The sequence below is a fragment of the Acomys russatus genome, chromosome 27 (assembly GCF_903995435.1).
Source record: "Acomys russatus chromosome 27, mAcoRus1.1, whole genome shotgun sequence".
Taxonomy (NCBI): domain Eukaryota; kingdom Metazoa; phylum Chordata; class Mammalia; order Rodentia; family Muridae; genus Acomys; species Acomys russatus.
In genome coordinates, this window is record NC_067163.1 from 47149679 (window position 1) to 47168885 (window position 19207).

Genomic DNA, 19207 nt, shown 5'->3' on the forward strand with positions numbered 1-19207 from the left:
ACCAGGTCGGTTAATATGTGGGTAGGCTGGTTGCCCGTGGCATCCAGGATGACACTCGAAGACGCCTTTTCTTGCGTGTCCTTGAACGCCGCTGCGACGCGACGCTCAGGAAAGTTGCGGCGACAGCGCCTGCAGCGCCCTGCCCCCGAGAGTAACCAGTCAAGCCAACCCGGCAGCTCAAGGTGCTGGTGGAAGAGCAAGTCACCGCGGCGTTCCGGAGCACCTCCCGGTGGCCACCCGGTTCCGCCCAGAGGCGGCGCTTGCTGCGCGTAGTTTAGGCCAGCCGACTGTGCGGCCCGCCCCGGCTGGGAGGAGCCCACCGCCCGCAGCGACCCGCCTCCACCCGCTGCTGCCGCAAAAACCCGGTTCTACAGAGCGCACCCTGCCTCGGCGCCGCCGGGAGCCGCACTGGGCATGCTCGGCTCTCGCCGGCACGGTCGCCCGTAGGTGGGAAGCGCCGGCTCTCGGCGGCAGGGTTAGCAGCCGGCATCGAGAAGAGGCAGCGAAGAGGCGCGGGCGGAGGAGGTTGCTACGCGCTGGGTGCTGCAGAGCTCTCCGGGTGGCCATGGCGAGCAGCGCACGGCGACCACCGGAGTGGCGCAGCGGTGTCAGGTCAGTGCGAGCACCCGGCGGGCGAGCCTAGGCGGGAGGGTACAGTAGGAGGGAGCTCCGCGCCGGGCTTGTGGTCAGCGGCCGCCAGAGCTGCGGAACTTTCGGACGCCTGGGCTGGCGGAGGCTATGCGCCAGGAGGTGCCCTGCAGTCCCAGCTCGTGGCTGGTCGCAGGATGCTGGAAATATATGCAGGGCGGGGACTGCCGGTCTGGGGACAGCTGTGTCCCAGGCTCGTGCCACAACCTTCTGAGGGCTAAGAGCGCGCTGTCTACAGCGCGCTGGCCCTTTGCCTCCCGAATCTCCCGGGAGAAGGAGGACGCCACGCAGAGACGGGGCTCTTCTCTGGGCTGTAGATCGTTTTCGTCTCGGTGCCTCAGTTTCCCGAGACAGAAAAAGGGGTGTACTGGCCTTTGCCCGGAAGGCGGCGTGGGGAGCCTCTAGGGCGCCGCGTCCTGATGCTGCAAGTGTGGGAAGCAGAGGGTGCTGAGAGCTGCCTCCTTGTCACTGGAGCTCTTGGAGTTTATCGCATTTGACACCATAGCAAGTTGACATGAAATTGCCTCATGGTATGGGGAAAAGGGCTTCTCTGGCTAAAAGAGTAAATCCTTTTTAAACCCGGGCGTTGCTTGTCTCCCTCATTAAAAATGGCCTAGGATAGCAAATTCCAAGGTTTATAAAGCAAACTGGTAAAAAAGAAAAAAAAAAAAGAAAAGAAAAATGTTTGCAGGTGCATTCGCTGCTCGCACTGTAGAAATGTGGCTCAGTTGTCATTGTTTTGAAAGACACTTGCTCAAAGTTTGGTTACTGCAGCAATCTTTATTTTGCTCTAGCTTTATATTAAAAACTTGGAAACAGCACTGTAGAAACGCAGTGGTTTTTTAAGTTTTCTCACTTTTTTTTTTTTCTAGACTAAACACTTTTTTTTAGTTGCTACTATACTCGACATAGTAAAATGTTCAGGGTGAACTATGCAAGATGGAAAAAGAATTACTTTCCCAGAGAGACTAAATTAGAGCAAGGTACTTTGCAGACACTGAGCCAGTGTACAAGACACGCGATCTGTACCTTCCACTGCAGCTTCGCCGGTTTCCCCTACAGCTACCCATATACATCTATTAAAATATTTACAAGTTTGAGGAAAACCCAGCACATGCACGTTTAAAATCTGCCACGATTACTCCATGTAGCTGCCCCCCCCCCTCCTCGTGCTGTTTGGAGGGGAATAAGTGGACTCTCTCCCCTAGCCTTGTCTTTCTGATCCACAGCAGGGAGCTGAGCCTCTGTTTACCTTATGTGACTGTGGGGCCTCCTATAGGCTAATGGGGGCCTCCACCTGGTTCTAAAATGACCAAGTATTCTCAGTCCTAGGAAATGCAATGAAATGTAGCCAAAGGCCCCTCCCCCCACCTCCCCAACCCACCCCCCCACCCCCACCCCTGTGCCCGTGACTTCACAAACCCTGTGTTTTCAAGGCCTTACATTAACAAAATCAGCTAGGGCGGAGAGGGTTTTACTATTACTAGTGGAAACAAACAACAAAGTATTCAAGTGACAAAGCAGGCGACCATCTCTCTCCCTGCTTCAATGGGGCCCTTGAAACTCAACTTCAGAGCTCATAGGTTTTAGGAGTGTTTCCCGCGTTTGTGTTTCTGTGCCCCGTGGTTTTGCTAGGGACACTAGATATATACACAACAGACCATTTACTTTAAAAATAGATCACCCCACACTCATGTGACCTTAATTTATTCAACCCCCCCCCCCTTTGAATTGTAATTGAAAATTTTCGGACTGTTTAAGCAATACAGCTATTGTTTAATTTGAACTTCCAACTCCCCCCCCCCCCCCCGCCCCAAGAGCCTCCAGATGCTTAAATACCAAGTGACTACTGTAGTAACCAAATTGCTTTCAGTCTCTGACCAATTCAGTTAGCTTTGTTAAACAAGTGAGTGAGTTAGTGTGAATTCAGAAAACCTGTAGATAGTAAGTAGCGCTTGCCTAACTTAGGGTCCACCCTCGCACTGGGGGTATAGCTTGTCATTTCTAGCCAAACACAGGGGAACACTTACAGTTTTGACAGTTTCCACGGACACTCAACTGTGTTAGGGTGCAAATGGTTGGTTATAACTTTGCTGTGATACCACCCTGGAGTGGTTGAGAGAATAGGGGTTGGTTGGTTATGTGGTCATAACTAATGAAAGGCTGTCAGAGTCATTGAACAGTTAGGATCCAAACAGAGGCTGTTTCTGTAAATTTATTAGTCTTTCCTCAGGGCTCCACCTGAGGTCTCCTCATGCATTCAAACACCACATTAAATTTTCTTCCCCACAAATTTTTATGGTGAGGCTTCTGAAGCTGCAAGGATGAGTAAGACACCATGACTCACCATCTAGTTGGAGTGACGCGCCTCAAGACAAATCTACTAGAGCACAGAATAAGTGTCGCCGCCAGTGTGCATGCGTGTGGTCCCGAGGAGGCAGAGAAAAATGGCCTCCTTGGGTTTAGAGGAGGAAAGGGGCCTCATGAAGTAGTGACTTCTTACAAACTCTCAGGGAATAGTGAGAACAGCTTCAGAGTCTTTAAGCAGAAAAGTGGGTCCTCCATACAGAAGGAACCTACTATGGTGGGCAGGAAAATGTGTCCTTGCATGATCATGTGAGACTTTCTGGATGTGAAGAAGAAAGAACCTTGAGATGGGAAGGCAATTCTGAATCATCCATGCGGGCCCTGTGTCATCATAGGGCTCTTGGAGGCTAAGGAAGAAATCGGTGGTGTCTCAAGAAACACTCCTCTGGCTGTTGGCTGGCCTTAAAGATGAAAGGGTCTCATAGGACAATGTAGGCAGCTGCAAAAGCAAAGAAGCAGACTCTGCCTTTACCAGCGCCTGAATTTAGCCCACTAAGACACATGTGTGTTGCTTAGTATTTATTGTCAGCCTACATATCCTAAGAAGGAAACATGATTGAAGAATTCTCCAGACCAGACTGGCCTTGTGGACATGTCTATGGGGCACTGTCCTTTAAAAAAAAATTATGTACTTTTTTATTAAGAAAATATTGCAAATAAATAAAAACATCACACCCAAATTAACCATCAGTACTTGAAATATATTCTATACCCTAAGTGTAATGTTTAATGGAAGGCTTCATAGTCTCTGTTCCAAATGCCAGTTCTGACTATACAGACTTTGGGTCTGGTTAATATGGACATTTTCTTGATTACTAATTGGTATAGGAGGGTCCATTCCACTGTGGGAGATGCTATTCCCCAGCCACGAAGGCCTAAGCTGTATAAAAAGGTAGCTGTGGTCAGAGAATAAGCCAGCAATCCAGCTGGTAAACATAGTCCCCTAAGGTTTCTGCTTCAAGCTTCTGATTGAGTTCCTGCCCTGAGATGACAGACCATAACCTACAAGTCAAAGCCAAATAAACCTCTTCCTCCCCGTTGCTTCTGGTCAGACTATTTTTACAACAGAAAGCAGCCTAGAACACATGGGGAAATTTCCAAACCACAGAGCAATAAGGGAAGGAGTGTGGTATAAAGTCGCTGAAACTGTGGTGGTCTGTTGTAGAAGCCATAGAGAGCTCATGAAGCTATATACAAAGGAAGCTTTGGTGTAATGAGATAACAGGCAGAGGCAACAGAAGGGGCATGAAGTATTCCCTTCACGGTGATGAATTAAACTACACACAAAGGAGTTTGGATTCTATCCCATTATGGGTAAACAATGAGAAATGAGCCTAGGGCTTTAAAATAACAATACGGAAGGAGCAGCTTGTTGGCTGGTTTTAAGTGCCAGCGTGGCACATCCTGGATTAACCCGGGGAAGAGTGTTCATGAAATCATCTAGATCATGGGAGTCTCCGCGCATGTCTGCGGGGAATCGTCTAGCTTATTCATCGATGTAGGAAGATACAACCCACTGTGGGTGGCACCATTCCCCAGGTGGGACATTCTGAACAGTATAAGAAGGGAGCAAGCATTAATGTCTTTGCTCTTGATTCTGGGCCTGATGGGATGAGCTGCTTGAGATCCAGCCTTGACTTCCCAGAAACGACGGCTTGGACTTTGAGATTGTAAGCTGAATAAGTTCATTCCTCTACTATGCCATTTTTTTTTTGGTCTGGGTTATCTGTCACAGCAACAGAAATGAAACTAAAGCAGAAATACTTCTTCCAGGCTTATTTTCCTTAAAAAGCAAGGGGGTAACTGTAGTAGTCAACTTTCCTTGCCAGGATAAAACACCACAACCAAAAGTGACTTATAGAAGAAAGAGTTTATATCGGGTTATGCTTCCAGAGTGAGAATCTGTAATGACAGAGGTGGGGTGGCAGCAGGCAGCTGGAGCATGGAGGCCACCGTTCACATCTTTATCCACACACGGGAAGCACAGAGTGAACTGTAAATGGGACAGGGCTACAAATTCTCAAAGCCATCCTCCACTGATGTACATCCTCCAGCAAGCCTCTGCCTCCTAAAGGTTCTTCAACCTTCTCAAACAACAACACCAGCTGGAGACCAAGTGTTCAAGTACCCGAGCCTGTGGCTCAAGCCTCCACAATAGCTAAACCCCCAACTGCACAGGTCAGTTTGATAAGGGACTCTACCCAGAGATGGTCAGTGACCAGTAGAGATCTCTGAAATAACACCATGCATATGTATTTGTGCAATAAAAGCTTAAGAAAACTTTTATTCACCATTCATCATAGATGGTCATAACAATGAAAGCAGACAGACCCAGTCACACGTTAAGTATAGCTTAGAGATGGCTCCAGTGTTGATTACACTTCTCACTGCTTTGAAACCAAACATCTGAAAGAACCAGCCTAGTGAAAAAAGTATTTCCTCTGGCTCATGGTGTGAGAAGCTATAGCCCATAAGGCATGGTAACAGGGTCATGATGATGCTCAGAGTTCAGAAAAGTAGCAAGCAGAGTAGGTTGGCTCAAAGGGAGGGCCTGGCTTTAGCCTCCAGTACCTGTCTTCCCTCCCCACAAGTGACCCACTTCCTCCAGCTAGACTTCTTAAAAGTTCCACAACGGCCCAGAATAGCATCAGCAGCTGGGAAACAAGTATTCAAACACAACCACTGGTTCAGGATGGCTCACCTTAATGCATTCTGATTTTATAGTGACTCATGGGGACGCAGCCTCGTTGTCAAAGCAGAGCCATCTGTACTTTATTCCTGCTTAGTGCCGTCGTAGCCACCGCCACTATTCTGCTCTCTCCACAGCACGCACATTTGAGCAGTGAGATGTGAAAACACAGATTTGGGATCATTAGGCTGGGAACGATGAAATTTTTGCATGAGCCTAGCCCTGCCCAGTTGGTGGCTGCTTAGGGCAGCATGGGCTCTGGCTGACTCATCTGGGAGACTTCCATCTTCGGTCATCCATGTTGGCTGTGGACTTCCTAATAGAAGATCAGAAAACCTCACGCTTAGCTGTAAGGAAGTCAGCTCTGCTTTCCAAACGCAGCTAGTCTCTTTTCTGGGCAAGGCCTCAATCCTTGCCCTTAAAAACCTACAGTCTTGTTTGAGTTGGTACCTGTGCCTAGAAAAGTCTAAACTGGAAAAAGCTACCTTACTCTTAAAGGATGACTCAGAACTGAAAAGAAACCGTATTTCAGGAAACATTAGTAAGAGAAAAACTTTTCTTTTTCCAGACAGTATAGCAAAGGATTCCCTTCGCTATCCATGTCTGTTATTAAAAACAACAACAGGGAGACTTTATTAAATGTACCTTAATAAAAAAGAATTGTATGTATGCATGTATATTGTACAGGTTCCGTTTAGTTGTTCCATGCCATCGCTTTGTTGTTTTTTTTACCCGAGTGTCCTTTCACAATGATGCGGTACTTCTCCTTTCCACTGTGGTATTACCAGCTCAGAATAAACTTGTCAATCAAAAGAAAAATATTTCAGGGAGAGATTCTACAAGAAAAAAAAAAAGAAGTGATATTTATTTGGGACCGACAGAGAGTTTCATTGGGACTATGTGTAGCAGAGTCAATGATGAAGCAGCGATGACGCAAGAGGAGGGTTAAAACCCCCGGTGAGAAGGATTGCACTGGGTATTCGGAAACCATAGTCCGTGATCACGTTATTACTGACATGAAGGGCTTCGGTCTGAGGTTCTGTGGAGTTGCTGCGTAAATGTGCTCGTAGAAGAACTTCGTGTACAATTTTAGAAGATTTTGTGATGGTAGTTCTTTGATAATCATGCATTTAGAACTTGACCTTTATGACTTCCTGGCTGTGTTATTTTATTAGGGTTGACCAAGCAACTGCATTTTTGATTCTGAGGAACTTTCTGTTTCTTTGCCAGGCCATGCCCTCTTTCCAGAAGCTTTTCTGCATCAGTTAGTCTTTGGAATAGTATGCCCTTAGTTATGCCTTTCTTCTTCTAAGATTATTTTTATTTTATGCTTGTGAGTGTTTTTGCTTTCCTGCACGTCCGTATCACATGCATGGCTCTGCTTAAGGAGACCAGAAGAGAGCTTCAGGTCCTCTGAACCTGGAGGTAGATGTGGTTATTAGCTACCATGTGGGTGCTGGGAACCTAACCCCGCTTCTCCATAGCAAGTGCCCTTAACCACTCAGTCATCTCTCCGCTCCCGATACCTTCCTTTTATTTCTGCTCTTTCTCAGGATTGTCCAGCACTTTCTTAGGATCCCGGCCTCATTCTTCTAATTTGTAAGCTACTGTCTTCTTTCTGGGTACTCAGGTTTGCCTGTGGCTATATCAGTCAGTCATCATACCCCAGTGGTTTCATGTCTGGACTTCAAACCAACATCTCTCAAGTATATCTTCTCTCTCTGCATTAATTCATGGATCAGTTTCCACAAAATTTGACAGCCTGAGATTTCATCATCCGCTGAGGGAGGGGCATGCACAAAAGACAAGCCGCATGGAACTATGGAGTTTGGGGGTGAAGTTGGTGAGATTGTCTGCTACTTCTTAGCCAAGACTTCCCAGAGAAGTAGGGTCTTTCCATATGGGCAGAGGAAGGAAGGAAACATTGGAAGAAGTCACAGTGGTTCTATGAGAACTGAAAGAAGTCAGTGAGAGGACAGAGGGGGGAGGGGAAACTCTGGGGTGACCGTAAAGTTGAGGCTCAGAATGAGATCAACATGAAAAGCCACGTGTGTTCTGCTTATGTGTTCAGATTCACTCTGTCCAAAGTGATGCTTCCTGTGTTTGTTTTGTCTTGTTTGCAGTATTGGGGATTTGAACCCAGGCCCAGTGGCATACTAGGCAAACACTCGATGAGCCAAACTGTATCCTCAGCCTCTGGACTATGTTTTCAATAGGATTTTTGTAGAGTCAGCTGATTACAGCAAGAATGCACAGGGGCTGAAGTCACATGGGACTGGAAGCAAAATCAAGAAGGAAGGAATCTCTTAGGGCGGTGCCTGACAAAGGCAATGATCATGAGGGCAGAAGCAGGGTGGGGGCCAGATGCCTAGGAGCAAGACTTGCTAGGACTCGGTGATCGGTTTGTACATCTGGGCAGGAAACGAAGGGAGACATTTAAAACAACTCCCATGCAATTAGATTGTCAGCTATTGCATGTATATGGAGGCACACCTGCTTGCGCAACTCTCCCAGGCTTTATCCCAGGCAAGTTCTTGGAGGGCCCAAAGAGACTAATTTCTATTGTATATACTTAAAGCAGGAAGGGGAGGTAATGCCCAAATGCAGTACCACATATATGAACTTGATTTACCATCGCAGAGCACAGGCTCTGTAAGAGAGATATGAATGAAAGGAATTTATTCCCTGGTACTTCACCACCTCTGGATGGGAGGAGGGGAGGCCCGTTGATGAGGCCGCACTAAGGAGGGCATCTTTACAGGATGGGCTGCTATGGTGGGCTCTGTGATTAGCCAAGAGAAGGATACTCCCTGAACAGATACTCAAGTGTAATCCTCACCCTTTCCCTCCACTGAGGACTGGAGATTGCTGGGAATGAGAGGGAAAGCCAAAGGGAAGGGTTTGTTTCTTGAAGAAATAAATGGACCAGAGCAACAGGTTCCAGAATTATCCACTCACTGGTGTGGCTTTCCCAGTTCACACAGGGTCAGAGTGTGGAGACTGGCCTACTTCAGATACTCCTCATGGGCTCACTAAAGGGGTGTCTCTCCTAGACATGCAAGAATACACACACACACACACACACACACACACACACACACACACACACACACACACACACACCCCTGCACTGGCTTGACCTAGCATCGACATTACTTGTAGCTGTGAGTACTTCACTGAGTCTGGCTCATGCCTCTTCCCCAAAGGTCCAGTTCCTCTGCAAGCAGAAAGGTAGATACACAGCCACCATGAGGATAGATGCATACACAGCCACACATGGCAGGGGGGACATGCATACACAGCCACTGACTGTCATGGGGACAGATGCACACACAGCCACCTTAGCAGAGGAAGGTACTTGACTAGCTCCTGGCTTCACTGTAGCATGCATATGGGATGGCTGTGCACAACTTAAATTTCCAGAAACCATTCCGTTTCCTGCTTGTTGTGACTCGTCTCACGCTGTATAATGCTGTGTTGTTATAAGTGCAGGCACTGGAATGGCCCATCCTGCCACAGGCCAGGGTGGCTCTTGCCCTCATTCTGCCTGTCTTCTTCCTGCTATTTCTGCTAGTAGCCCAATTTGGAAAGAAGGCTTTGTTGCTTTTGTGCTCTCTTTCTCTCTGTATCTCTGTCTCTGTCTGTCTCTGTCTCTGTCTCTGTCTCTCTGTCTCTGTCTCTGTCTCTCTCTCTCTCTCTCTCTCTCTGTGTGTGTGTGTGTGTGTGTGTGCGTGCACGCGCATGTGCATGCGTGCGTGCCTTAATTTTTCTTCCCTTTTTGTTAGTTAAAACTTCAAGTTTTAGACAGTCCTAGATGACCTCATCTCTGAGTTGGATTTGTTAGATTTCTCAATAGTAACCGATTTTTCTCTATTTCAGTATACTTTCTAGAAGCTTGAGATTCATTACCAGAAAGCATTGGCCTTATGCCCATATTTTGCCTTCACGGGGGCCCAGCATTTCCCCATGGATGTTTGTACACTGTGCTGCGTTAGACTTCTCGTTCCCTCTTGCCTTTGATGGACATCTCGTTCCTGTTCCGAGGCTGTGGTAGTCACCTCCCTTTCTTTCACAGATATGTAAGAGTTGGCTTCCTAAGTAATGGACCATCTATCCCAAAGTCCTCTTTTTCATCTTTCTATAGATTCTGTAGTCCAGAAACTCTAGTATCCCTTTTATTAAACTGAATTTTTTGGAGTGTACCCCAACATCCCAGATTTCTCAAGATGGCACTCATGGCAGATGCAGTAGAAGAGCTTTGTGAAAACATACCACAACACAGGCTTGTATTTATTATCATGACAATTTACTTCTATCCTTGTTTTCCACAGTGAAGCCATTATTCCTGCTGAGAAAACTATGCTATCTACTTTCTTCACCCTGCAGGTCTTGGCCAAGCCCAGGGACTGACTAGTCTATGACTTTTCCAGTTTGCCTTCTGTGAGTTTCTGTGCCATGTAGTGCTCTCTATGCTAAGTTCCTGAAAGGTAAAAACCTGATCTTGAACATTTTCTACTCCCGAGAGCAATTAGTATTAAACTGACACTAATAACCTTATAATACTTTCTCTGATTAGTGGGTAGATCAGCTCTTGGTTTGTTTAGCTAGACCTGCCTGCCCAGGAAAGACATGACTGAGAGTGCCTGGAGCTGGTTCTGGACCTAGCAGAGCCTTTCCTATCATAGTTTGGAGACATTCTGGAAACCAGGGAGTTCCTATTTTTAACTGTATGTATTTTTTAAAATCATTGACTTTATTTTATATATATTGGTGGGTTTTTTGTTTTGTTTTTGTTTGTTTGGTTGGTTGGTTGGTTTTTTGCCTACATGTTTGTCTACGTGTCTACTTGTGTGCCTGGTGCCCAAAAAGGCCAAAACAGGGCATCAGATCCTCTGTAAACAGAGTTACAGATGACTATGAGCTGCCATTTGGGTGCTGGGAATCAAACCCAGGTCTTTTAGAAGAGCAGCCAGTGCACTTAACCACTGAGCTATCTCAACTGGGAATTGATTTAGTTTGTTTCTAACAACTTGCTGCATTGCATTGTCACATTGAAAGGCATGTCTGGGGGAAAAGGTCTTAGTCTACATAATAAAGCCAGCTAGCAGACATTTCAGATCTACCCCAACTTCTGAAAAGTGTTAGTCTTTTGCCCCAGATCTTTGAAATAATGATTACTTAGAAGTATATGCAAATGTATTAAAGTTTAAGTGTGTTGGGCATTTGGACAGCATACCTAAGCTGAGGTGTGACCACACTGATCACTGTGTACAGGTTGCAGGAGCCCTGGATTGGGAATCTGACGGAGTAAGGGCAGCAAGAGACTGCCTGGGCTAAAGCTTTCACCTTGGCATTGCATCGTCCAGGGTCACACAGGCAGACTCACACAGGCCTGCACCCACCCCAGAGCATATGGAGCTTTCGAGGGCATAACATCTAAGTGTGAATTTTGTCAATTATAAAGGAAGTCATTGTCACACTCTTAGTAAGAATTATGTCTCGTGGAGTTTGACTGACAGAAAGCCTTCTGATCTGCAGAGGTCTAGTTGCTCACATGAGTGGCTGAACCACTTCACATGAGGAATGTCGGTTATGCAACCCCACTTTGTGATAATGACCCTGTAAACCAGGAAAGAGGAAAAGCTGTTCAACTACCATCTCCGGTTATTATATGCATTTTTTTTTCAAGTGGATAAAATCGTAAACCAATGAGAAAACAAAACCTTAGTTGGCCGGTGTCCTTGGCTGTGGATTTGACCGGCTTTAATCAAATCCTCAGAGGCACATGGAGTGAAGGGTGCTTGATATTTGGGTGCACAGATGAAGAATATGATGTATTTGAGGCCTTGAAAAGAACTCTGATAGTCAGTGAGCCTCAGTTCTTACTCTTAACTGTTTGAGAAGACAGACTGAAGGTGTATGCTGTACCCAGGAGGATGGTCCCCACCAACCTTGTGTCTGTCCCCAGTAGGATCAGTCTTGATTCCCAAAGAGCTTATGAGTGGCTGATCCTCATGCCTTGAGAATGGGAGTTCTTGTTCTCTGTGCAGTTGTGTCCCCCGCGGAGGAAAGTTATCACGTGGTACATGCCTTATGTTATCACATGCCTTGTGGTACACCAATAGTTCCCATGAGCCATCCCTTCAAGCCTCAGATGGCTTGTGGTCACAGTTTGACCTGTCAGGACTGTGATGAGATTTTTTTTCCTTTTTAAGGAAGGGTGGTTTCTTTGGGCTCTCAGGTTGAGGGGACAGCCTGTAGTGGCAGGAAAAACATAGTGGTGGGAGTGTGAGGGAACGTTTGCAGTCAGCCCAAACTCCTAGCCCGTGGGATGGCACAACCCACGTTCAAAGCAGATCTTCCTTTCTTTATTAAACTTTTCTAGAATCACCATGTTAACATCTGGATATGTGTTTCTTTTTTGTTTTGTTTTTTGAGACAGGGTCTCTCTGTGTAGCCTTGGCTATCTGGACTCTCTTTATAGACCAGGCTGGCCTCCAACTCACAGAAATCCTCTTGCCTCGGCCTCTGGAGTGCTGGCGTTACAGGCGTGCGCCACTGCACCTGGCTACCAGATATGTGTTTCTATGATGATCCCAAAGCAAATCAAGCTGACAGGAAGATTTACCCTGGGGTAGGAATTTTTTTTTAAATCTGTGTGCTAACAATTCTCTCGGCTCCCAACTCCTCACCACTTCTCCCCCTGGCCAGACCCAGTGCTGGTTGTGGCACTTAGAGAATTGTACAAGCAAGGAAGTGAGCCGCTATCTTCATCCTAGTTTGTGGACCTTTATCCTAAAATTCCAAAGTCGTTTTCTCTTCACATCTCTCCCTAGGGTTTCTTTTCTCGACCTTAACTCCAGAACCCACCCTATGTCTCCACCCCCCTACCCCCGCCCCCACTCCCTCGCCCCAGGAGCCATGCCTGCCCTCTGTCCCCCTATGATCCCAGCTCCTGGGCTACAGGAAGAGCCTCAGCCTGCTCTTAATCCTGGCTGTAGCCTGAAATACAGTGCATGCCCTTCTCAGAGGCTATTCTTTTTCTTTATTGAGGGCTACTAATATCCTGAGGCTCGTAATGAGTTTGATAGTTTTATTACAGGCTGCGCCCTTGCAAAATAACCAGCCGCCCTTTGTAAGAGTGCATGGGAAAACTGCTCTCTCGCCTCCAGAGCAGCGAGTTAATTGCGTTTGGCCAGTTGGGAAGCCGCGGATGCACAAAGACTCATTCACCGAGCCGGCCATGAGACTTTACAGAGTATCCAGAACCAGCAAGAAAATGTGAACTCAAAATTGGTTCCGGCCTGTTTTATTGTTAAGAAAATGTGCTGAGAATATGATTCCCTGGGCCAGCAAGATGCCACACAGGTCAGAATACTTGCTGAGCATACCAGACGACCTGAGCTCGGTCCCCAACTTGAATTTGATCTCTGTAGCCCTACGACAGAGAGAACCAGCACCGAAACATTGTGTTCAGATCTCTGCACCTCTTACCTCCATACACATGGTGCTCATGTACGCACGCGCGCGCGCGCGCGCGCACACACACACACACACACACACAAATAATTTTTTAAATGTCACTGAAGAGATGGCTCAACAGTTAAGAGTACTTGCTACTCTTGCAGATGGACCAGGGTAACCAGATTTGTTTCCTAGCAGCAGCATCCGGTGGTCCACAACTGTCTGTAACTTCAGTTCCAGGAACTGAGGCCCCCTTCTGGCTCCGTGGACACCAGCACGTACATGGTACCTTTACATGCATGAACACGCTTGGACATATGCATAACATAAAAACCTGTTGTAAAAGAATATCATTGTCACTCCCTGGTTTATAGGCCTCAGACGTTGCACGGGACACCGGCACAGTGCCAGTCACACCACTTGTTGACAGCTGGGAGCTAACACTCCCAATAAATCTCCTCCGTGTCCTGTGGGATCCTCTGAGCACTCTTCCTAGGCCCCAGGAGGAGTTCTGACCCACTGATGTGGCCATGATTGTATACAGATCCCGACTGTTCCTGATGGCTTTACTCTGACTTGAGCTTCTAAGTAATGTACACCAAGAAATTGTTGGGAAACGGGCTTGAGATAGGTTACAAACAAGAGTTCAAAATCCACAGAAATCATAGTGCAGATGATCAAGTTCACATTGAAAAAAAAATGACTGGAAGGAGCTAGGAATAGAGTTCAGGCATGAAGTGTTTAGTGTGCACCCATGAAGACCAGACTTTTGAGCCACAGAACCCATGCAGAAAGCTGAGTGTGCTGGTGTGAGCCTGTAACCGCAGCAGTGGGAAACAGAGACAGAGAGACAGAGAGTCAGCCGCTCTAGTTAACTGGTGAGATCCGGATTCACTGAGAAAGTTAAGGCAGAGATACCCAGTGTCAAGCTCTGGCCTCCACAGAATCAAGATGTGTGTGCACATCCACACAAGTATATGTACACACAGACAGACACTACGCACATAGAAAAATACTGGGCCTAGACAATTTGAATCTTCCTATATGCGTACTCCTAATGAACAGGGAAGACATTCTGGTTTTTGTGTTTGTTTTTATTGAGAGAATAAAATGCTGGGGAAAATATACTCCAAAGCTAGAAGCATAGAAGGCAGGAAACAGCTAGAAGCACTTCTGACCTGGCCTTGGGATGACATGAGATGAATGGTAAATGCCAGTGTAAGCATCCTACCTACCACAATTCTCCACCTTTTTTTGATTTTACTCTTTTGAGACAGTCTCACCTCATAGCCAAGCTAACTTCAAAGTAACAGCAATCCTTCTGCTCAGCCTCCAAAGTGCTGGCATCACAAGGGTGCACTACCGCACCTGGCCAGCTCCAGGAAAACCCTTGAAAAGTCTGCAGCCATAGCCGCTTGGGACGTTGACCTGGCAGCACGGACGCACTGTAACAGTTCGCCTTTCCGGTGTGCATTGTGTTCCCAGGGCTCTCCCCTGCCACCACACATTTAAGGAAGTTTCGTGTGTTCAGCTAAAGGCTTACATTTATGGAGACTCAAACTGTTTTCACCCATGAGATCTAGAGGAAGAAAGATGTGTGCTACAAGAAGAGTCAGCTCCTCTGAAGGGCGCACTATGATGACCATCTTCACCACATGTCCCAAGTACTGGAACAACCTCAGCACTGCCTTTCTAGTGACAAGACATTCTAACAGGCCCCATCCAGGCAGGGGCAGCCATGGGCTCTTCATATCAGGCCTAAGCCACTAATCTTTGGCAGTGGCTTGCCTTCTCCTGTGTTCTTTCTTATCTTACATGAAGAAAAGACCTCTATGAACAATGTCTAAGGTTTTCCAGGACTAATGTTGTAGTCTAATGCTGTGGATACACATTGATTGACCCATTTTCAACTTGTATAATAATTATATCTACAGAGGAAGGCCTTTCATAATGTTTTTCTTCCTCTAGATGGCTTTTTGGTTTTTTTTTTTTTTTCTCTCTCTCTCTTTAAAAAACTGCAGTAACAAATGCCTAGAAGACATCCTTCCCAGTGATCAATCTCTAGGAGCTTAGATTTAATACTTTATCAACAACCTCTTCCCTGTGCATCAAATGGACTTTTTAAGTTATTTCATGACAATTTCAATATGTTTTTAAGCCCTAGCCCATCTCTTGAGACAAAGACTCATATGGCCCAGGCTGGTTTCAAACTCACTGTGAGGCTAAGGGTGACCTTTGAACTTCTGATCCTCCTGCCTACATCTTCTGAGTTCTAGTACTATAGGCCTGCACCACGGAGCTCAGGTTATCTGCCACTCAGGATCAAACCTAGAAAGTCATGCTGCCATGCAAAGGCTCTACCAACTGAGCCACACTACATACGTGTAACATGTATCTGTAACCAGAACAACAGACTATGGAGGGAAGCTGTGATAAAAATTCATGAATGGCTTCTTAGCATTGTATACCATCAAAATTTACAGTATACGTGTGGCATATGAGACCCTATAGTTAATTTTTAAGTTGGAAAAACTATGACTTAAAACAGATCATTAAAAAATGTATATCTTTTATGTCAAAAAATTAACAAAGCAAAAGATTCTTTGGGAGATTTTACACTGCCGTGTTGGATAGAGTAGCAATGACAATTTATGGAGTGTCTCCACTCAATTGTTTATAGCGGTTGCCTGCAGCAGTCCAGCGAGTCGGGATATGCATTTTATTCTGTCTTGTAAGTAGCTAGAAATAGTCCTGACCCCGCAGTAAATCAAAAGTGGACTCACAGTGCCATGAGGTCTCCCCTAGTCTCTGTCTCTGTAGGGTCAATCACAGCCTCTACCCTTCTGATTGCCATGCCTCCTGGTTTATGACACTTTGGATAGGGTCACTGTTGCTCGTCCTTGAGACATTCATCAGAGACAAGAGACCAGTGGAGCTAGAGGAAATGAGAGAAGCAGGTCAGAACTACCATTCGGTCCATTTCTAGCAGACAGAGGATTGCACTGCCCAAAGGAGTATTGCATGTGTGTTCTTCCAACAACACTACACTAATTCTTGGCGAGATGTCTCTTAGATCAGGAGGTCTGATATTACCCGAACTTACTACCAGTTAGTCTTAAACATTCTAGTCCTTGTGCCTTTTTCTGCTTTGCCCACTCCTTTCCCTCCCTTTGGCTTTTTTGTTCAGACCCTGAATCTCCCTTCTCTCTTTGGATAGTGTAGCGGTCTCCTCTGTATCACCGGCCACTGAGTTCTGATCACGGTGACCTTTGTAAACAGAAAGAGTGCTCATGTCTTCAGCACTCCACACCACCGCCCTCACCATCTGGACAAGCTTGCCTTTCCAGCCACCACCGCCTCCTCTGTGCAGGCGTGGAAGCTTGTCAGGGATTTATCCTCAACCAGAAGGTACCTCCTGGCCTCATGGCATCACCTGTGCACCAGCGAAAACAGTGTAATTAAACAAAGTGCTTGTCCCCATCGATGGGAAGGTGCCAGCACCAATACTGCTAAGAAAAAGAACAATGACGTATATTCATGTGGTTGAAAACACTCATAACAAGGGGCCTTTCTTCTTCCAACTCCATAAATACATTAACTATAGTCCTGCAGGCAGTAGGCGGAGAAGAAAGAAGCAGGACTCAATAGAGCTTCCTGTTAAATACTTGAAGATAAAATCCAAGTGTTGAGAAATAGGGAAGGGCCAAACTAAAGAAAGAACATTTGATGTTTGCCACATATTTTCTCTTCTTCTTCTTCTTCTTTTTTTTTTTTTTTTTTTTTTTTTTCTTACTTATAGAAAATAAAGTATCCGATGAAAATTTTCCCACAGGCCATGAGCAAACACAGGAAGCCTAGCAATTTGCATACTGTAGCGTTTGTCGAAGCCTGTCTTTGAAACCTGTGCTCTTCTTGTATTTCGAAGAACTGCGTTTTAAGCTGCTGCGTTATTGTACTTACACATAATGTTTTGGCTTTCATGGTGTTAGGGTGTTACTAACTAAACTTTTCGTGTTGCTGTCAGATCCCAATGTGATAGGCTCTTATTTTTTAATAAATCACTTGGAGATTATTTTTCCAACATCGAGTCATGTGATATCATCTGTGCCCTGGCCAGTGCATGCTACTTTCCTCATTGACAATTACCACTGGATTCCACAGAAGCGGGTCTTCATAAGTCAAGTGGGCAAATGGGATTCCTGGAGCTTTTTGTTAAGGAAATCCTCGACGGGAAAGAGAAAAGAGCAAGATGATGGTGTAGAGAGAGTGTCTGAAGTTCCATATGCACAGCGGGTGCCAAGGGAATGCTGGAAGCCCTGGACCCTCCCAACAAGTGCAAGGTGGACGCTTTTAACAAACATGACCTAGGTGTATCTCTCCATCTGCCCAGTGCCCACTCTCAACCCTCACAGTCATAAGCCCGTGTCACCCAGGAGCAGCTGTGTCTCTCTCTGCAGGTAGACTATGAGCAGATATGGCCTATGATTTATTTAGTTTACAGCACTGGTCATCCCTTATGTGCCCGGCAGTATATTCACCATTCAGCATCTGTTAAAATGCTGTGTAAAAGCTGGAAGGGAAGGAGTGTGGCATGCAATAGATAGGGATCCTAGAATAACTACTAATTAGCTACTGTCCATCAAGGTAGTGTTTTTTCTTTTCCAAACTAAACACACACACACACACACACACACACACACACACACACACACAAATCTTTCCGTATGGTCTTTGAATTTATTTATTTATTTTTTAATGTGTATTGGTGTTTTGCCTGCATATATGTCTGTGTGGGGGGGTGTTAGAGCCCCTGGAACTGGAGTTACAGAGAGCTGTGAGCCGCCATGTGGTTGCTGGGAATTGAACCTAGGTCCTCTGGAAGAGCAACCAGTGCTCTTAACCACTGAGCCATCACTGCAGCCCCTTGTCTTTGAATTGTATCACCTGCCCTGAAATTACTGTACTAGTAAGTTCACAAAGAGATAGATTAGGAGTAAGAAGAGAGGCATGGCAGCTTGTTAACTAAAACTCCCGATTTAAAATGCAAGTCACTATGCCTGCCCATCTCAGAGACTGGGAAGACAGGTGCAGAAGGCACTATGTATCTAGCCCAAGTACCCACTGAGATGATTAAAACAGCACTATAGTGTGCTTCTTTCTTGCTAACATAAACAATGCATTTGAAAGTGCAGGGCCAGCCAGGCTGGCCACTGGTTGAAAACAGCTCTTGACTTGCACGCTCATTTTTTAACGAATCACTGTTGTCTTTTCCCTAATTGTGAAGGGGGCTACAGTTTGCTTACTCATAGTATTTCTTTACTTCCTTCTCCCACCTTTATCTTGCCTTTAGTCTAAGGGCATTTCCTCTGGCCTAGGCATCAGAAGTAACAAGCTAATAGAATCCAGCCTTTGCCCTCAGTGTGTTCCCTTCAGTGTGAAGCCACGGAGATAGGCTTCACGTTCTTAGCCTGGAGTGCCTACAAAGGATCCAAGACTAGAAGCCACTGCAATGGCTTCTGGTGACAGGGTGACAATCAATATGGCATTAGGCCCGCAAGCTACATTTTCTAAATAGCGTAACTTAGAAAGGAGACTTAAGAAGCCCAGCTCTAGGAAAGACAGCTTTGTATATGGAGCCAGGCATTCCTGTCTGTAAAGCCAGGGAATATGCCAGTGCTTGCTTTACCTAGAGCTTTCTTGTGCTGAATAAGTACTTGCCTCCCCCCCCAACCCCCGCTGCCCCAAAAATACGCAAGCAATAGAAGCAGAGCCAGGTTCCAATGTGAAGCCTGGAGTCCCACTCCTAGCCCCTCTTCTGCATTGAACATGTCAACTTGCAACCACCCAGGTGCAAGGAAACCACAAGTTCACTCATCTCCATCTCCAGGGTCACATCAGGGTCTATTGTGGCTCACAGCTTACGCTACCTGCCTTGGCCATAAGGCTGGCTACACTGAGACAGGAAGAAACTTGAATCCCCAGGAGATGGTGGAGAAAACGCTTTTCTTCCTTCTGGAAAAAAAAAATAGTGGCCTGATG

General features: G+C 46.2%; 1 protein-coding gene across 1 annotated transcript in view; it reads left to right on the forward strand.

Moving 5' to 3' along the window:
- The first annotated feature begins 364 nt into the window (after nucleotides 1-364).
- The window catches only part of Mfap3l (microfibril associated protein 3 like), a 39266-nt gene continuing 20423 nt past the window's right edge, over nucleotides 365-19207 (forward strand). The window contains exon 1 of the mRNA XM_051169955.1: nucleotides 365-612. The gene's annotated coding sequence lies outside the window, so the exon portion shown is untranslated. The remainder of the gene's footprint in view (nucleotides 613-19207) is intronic.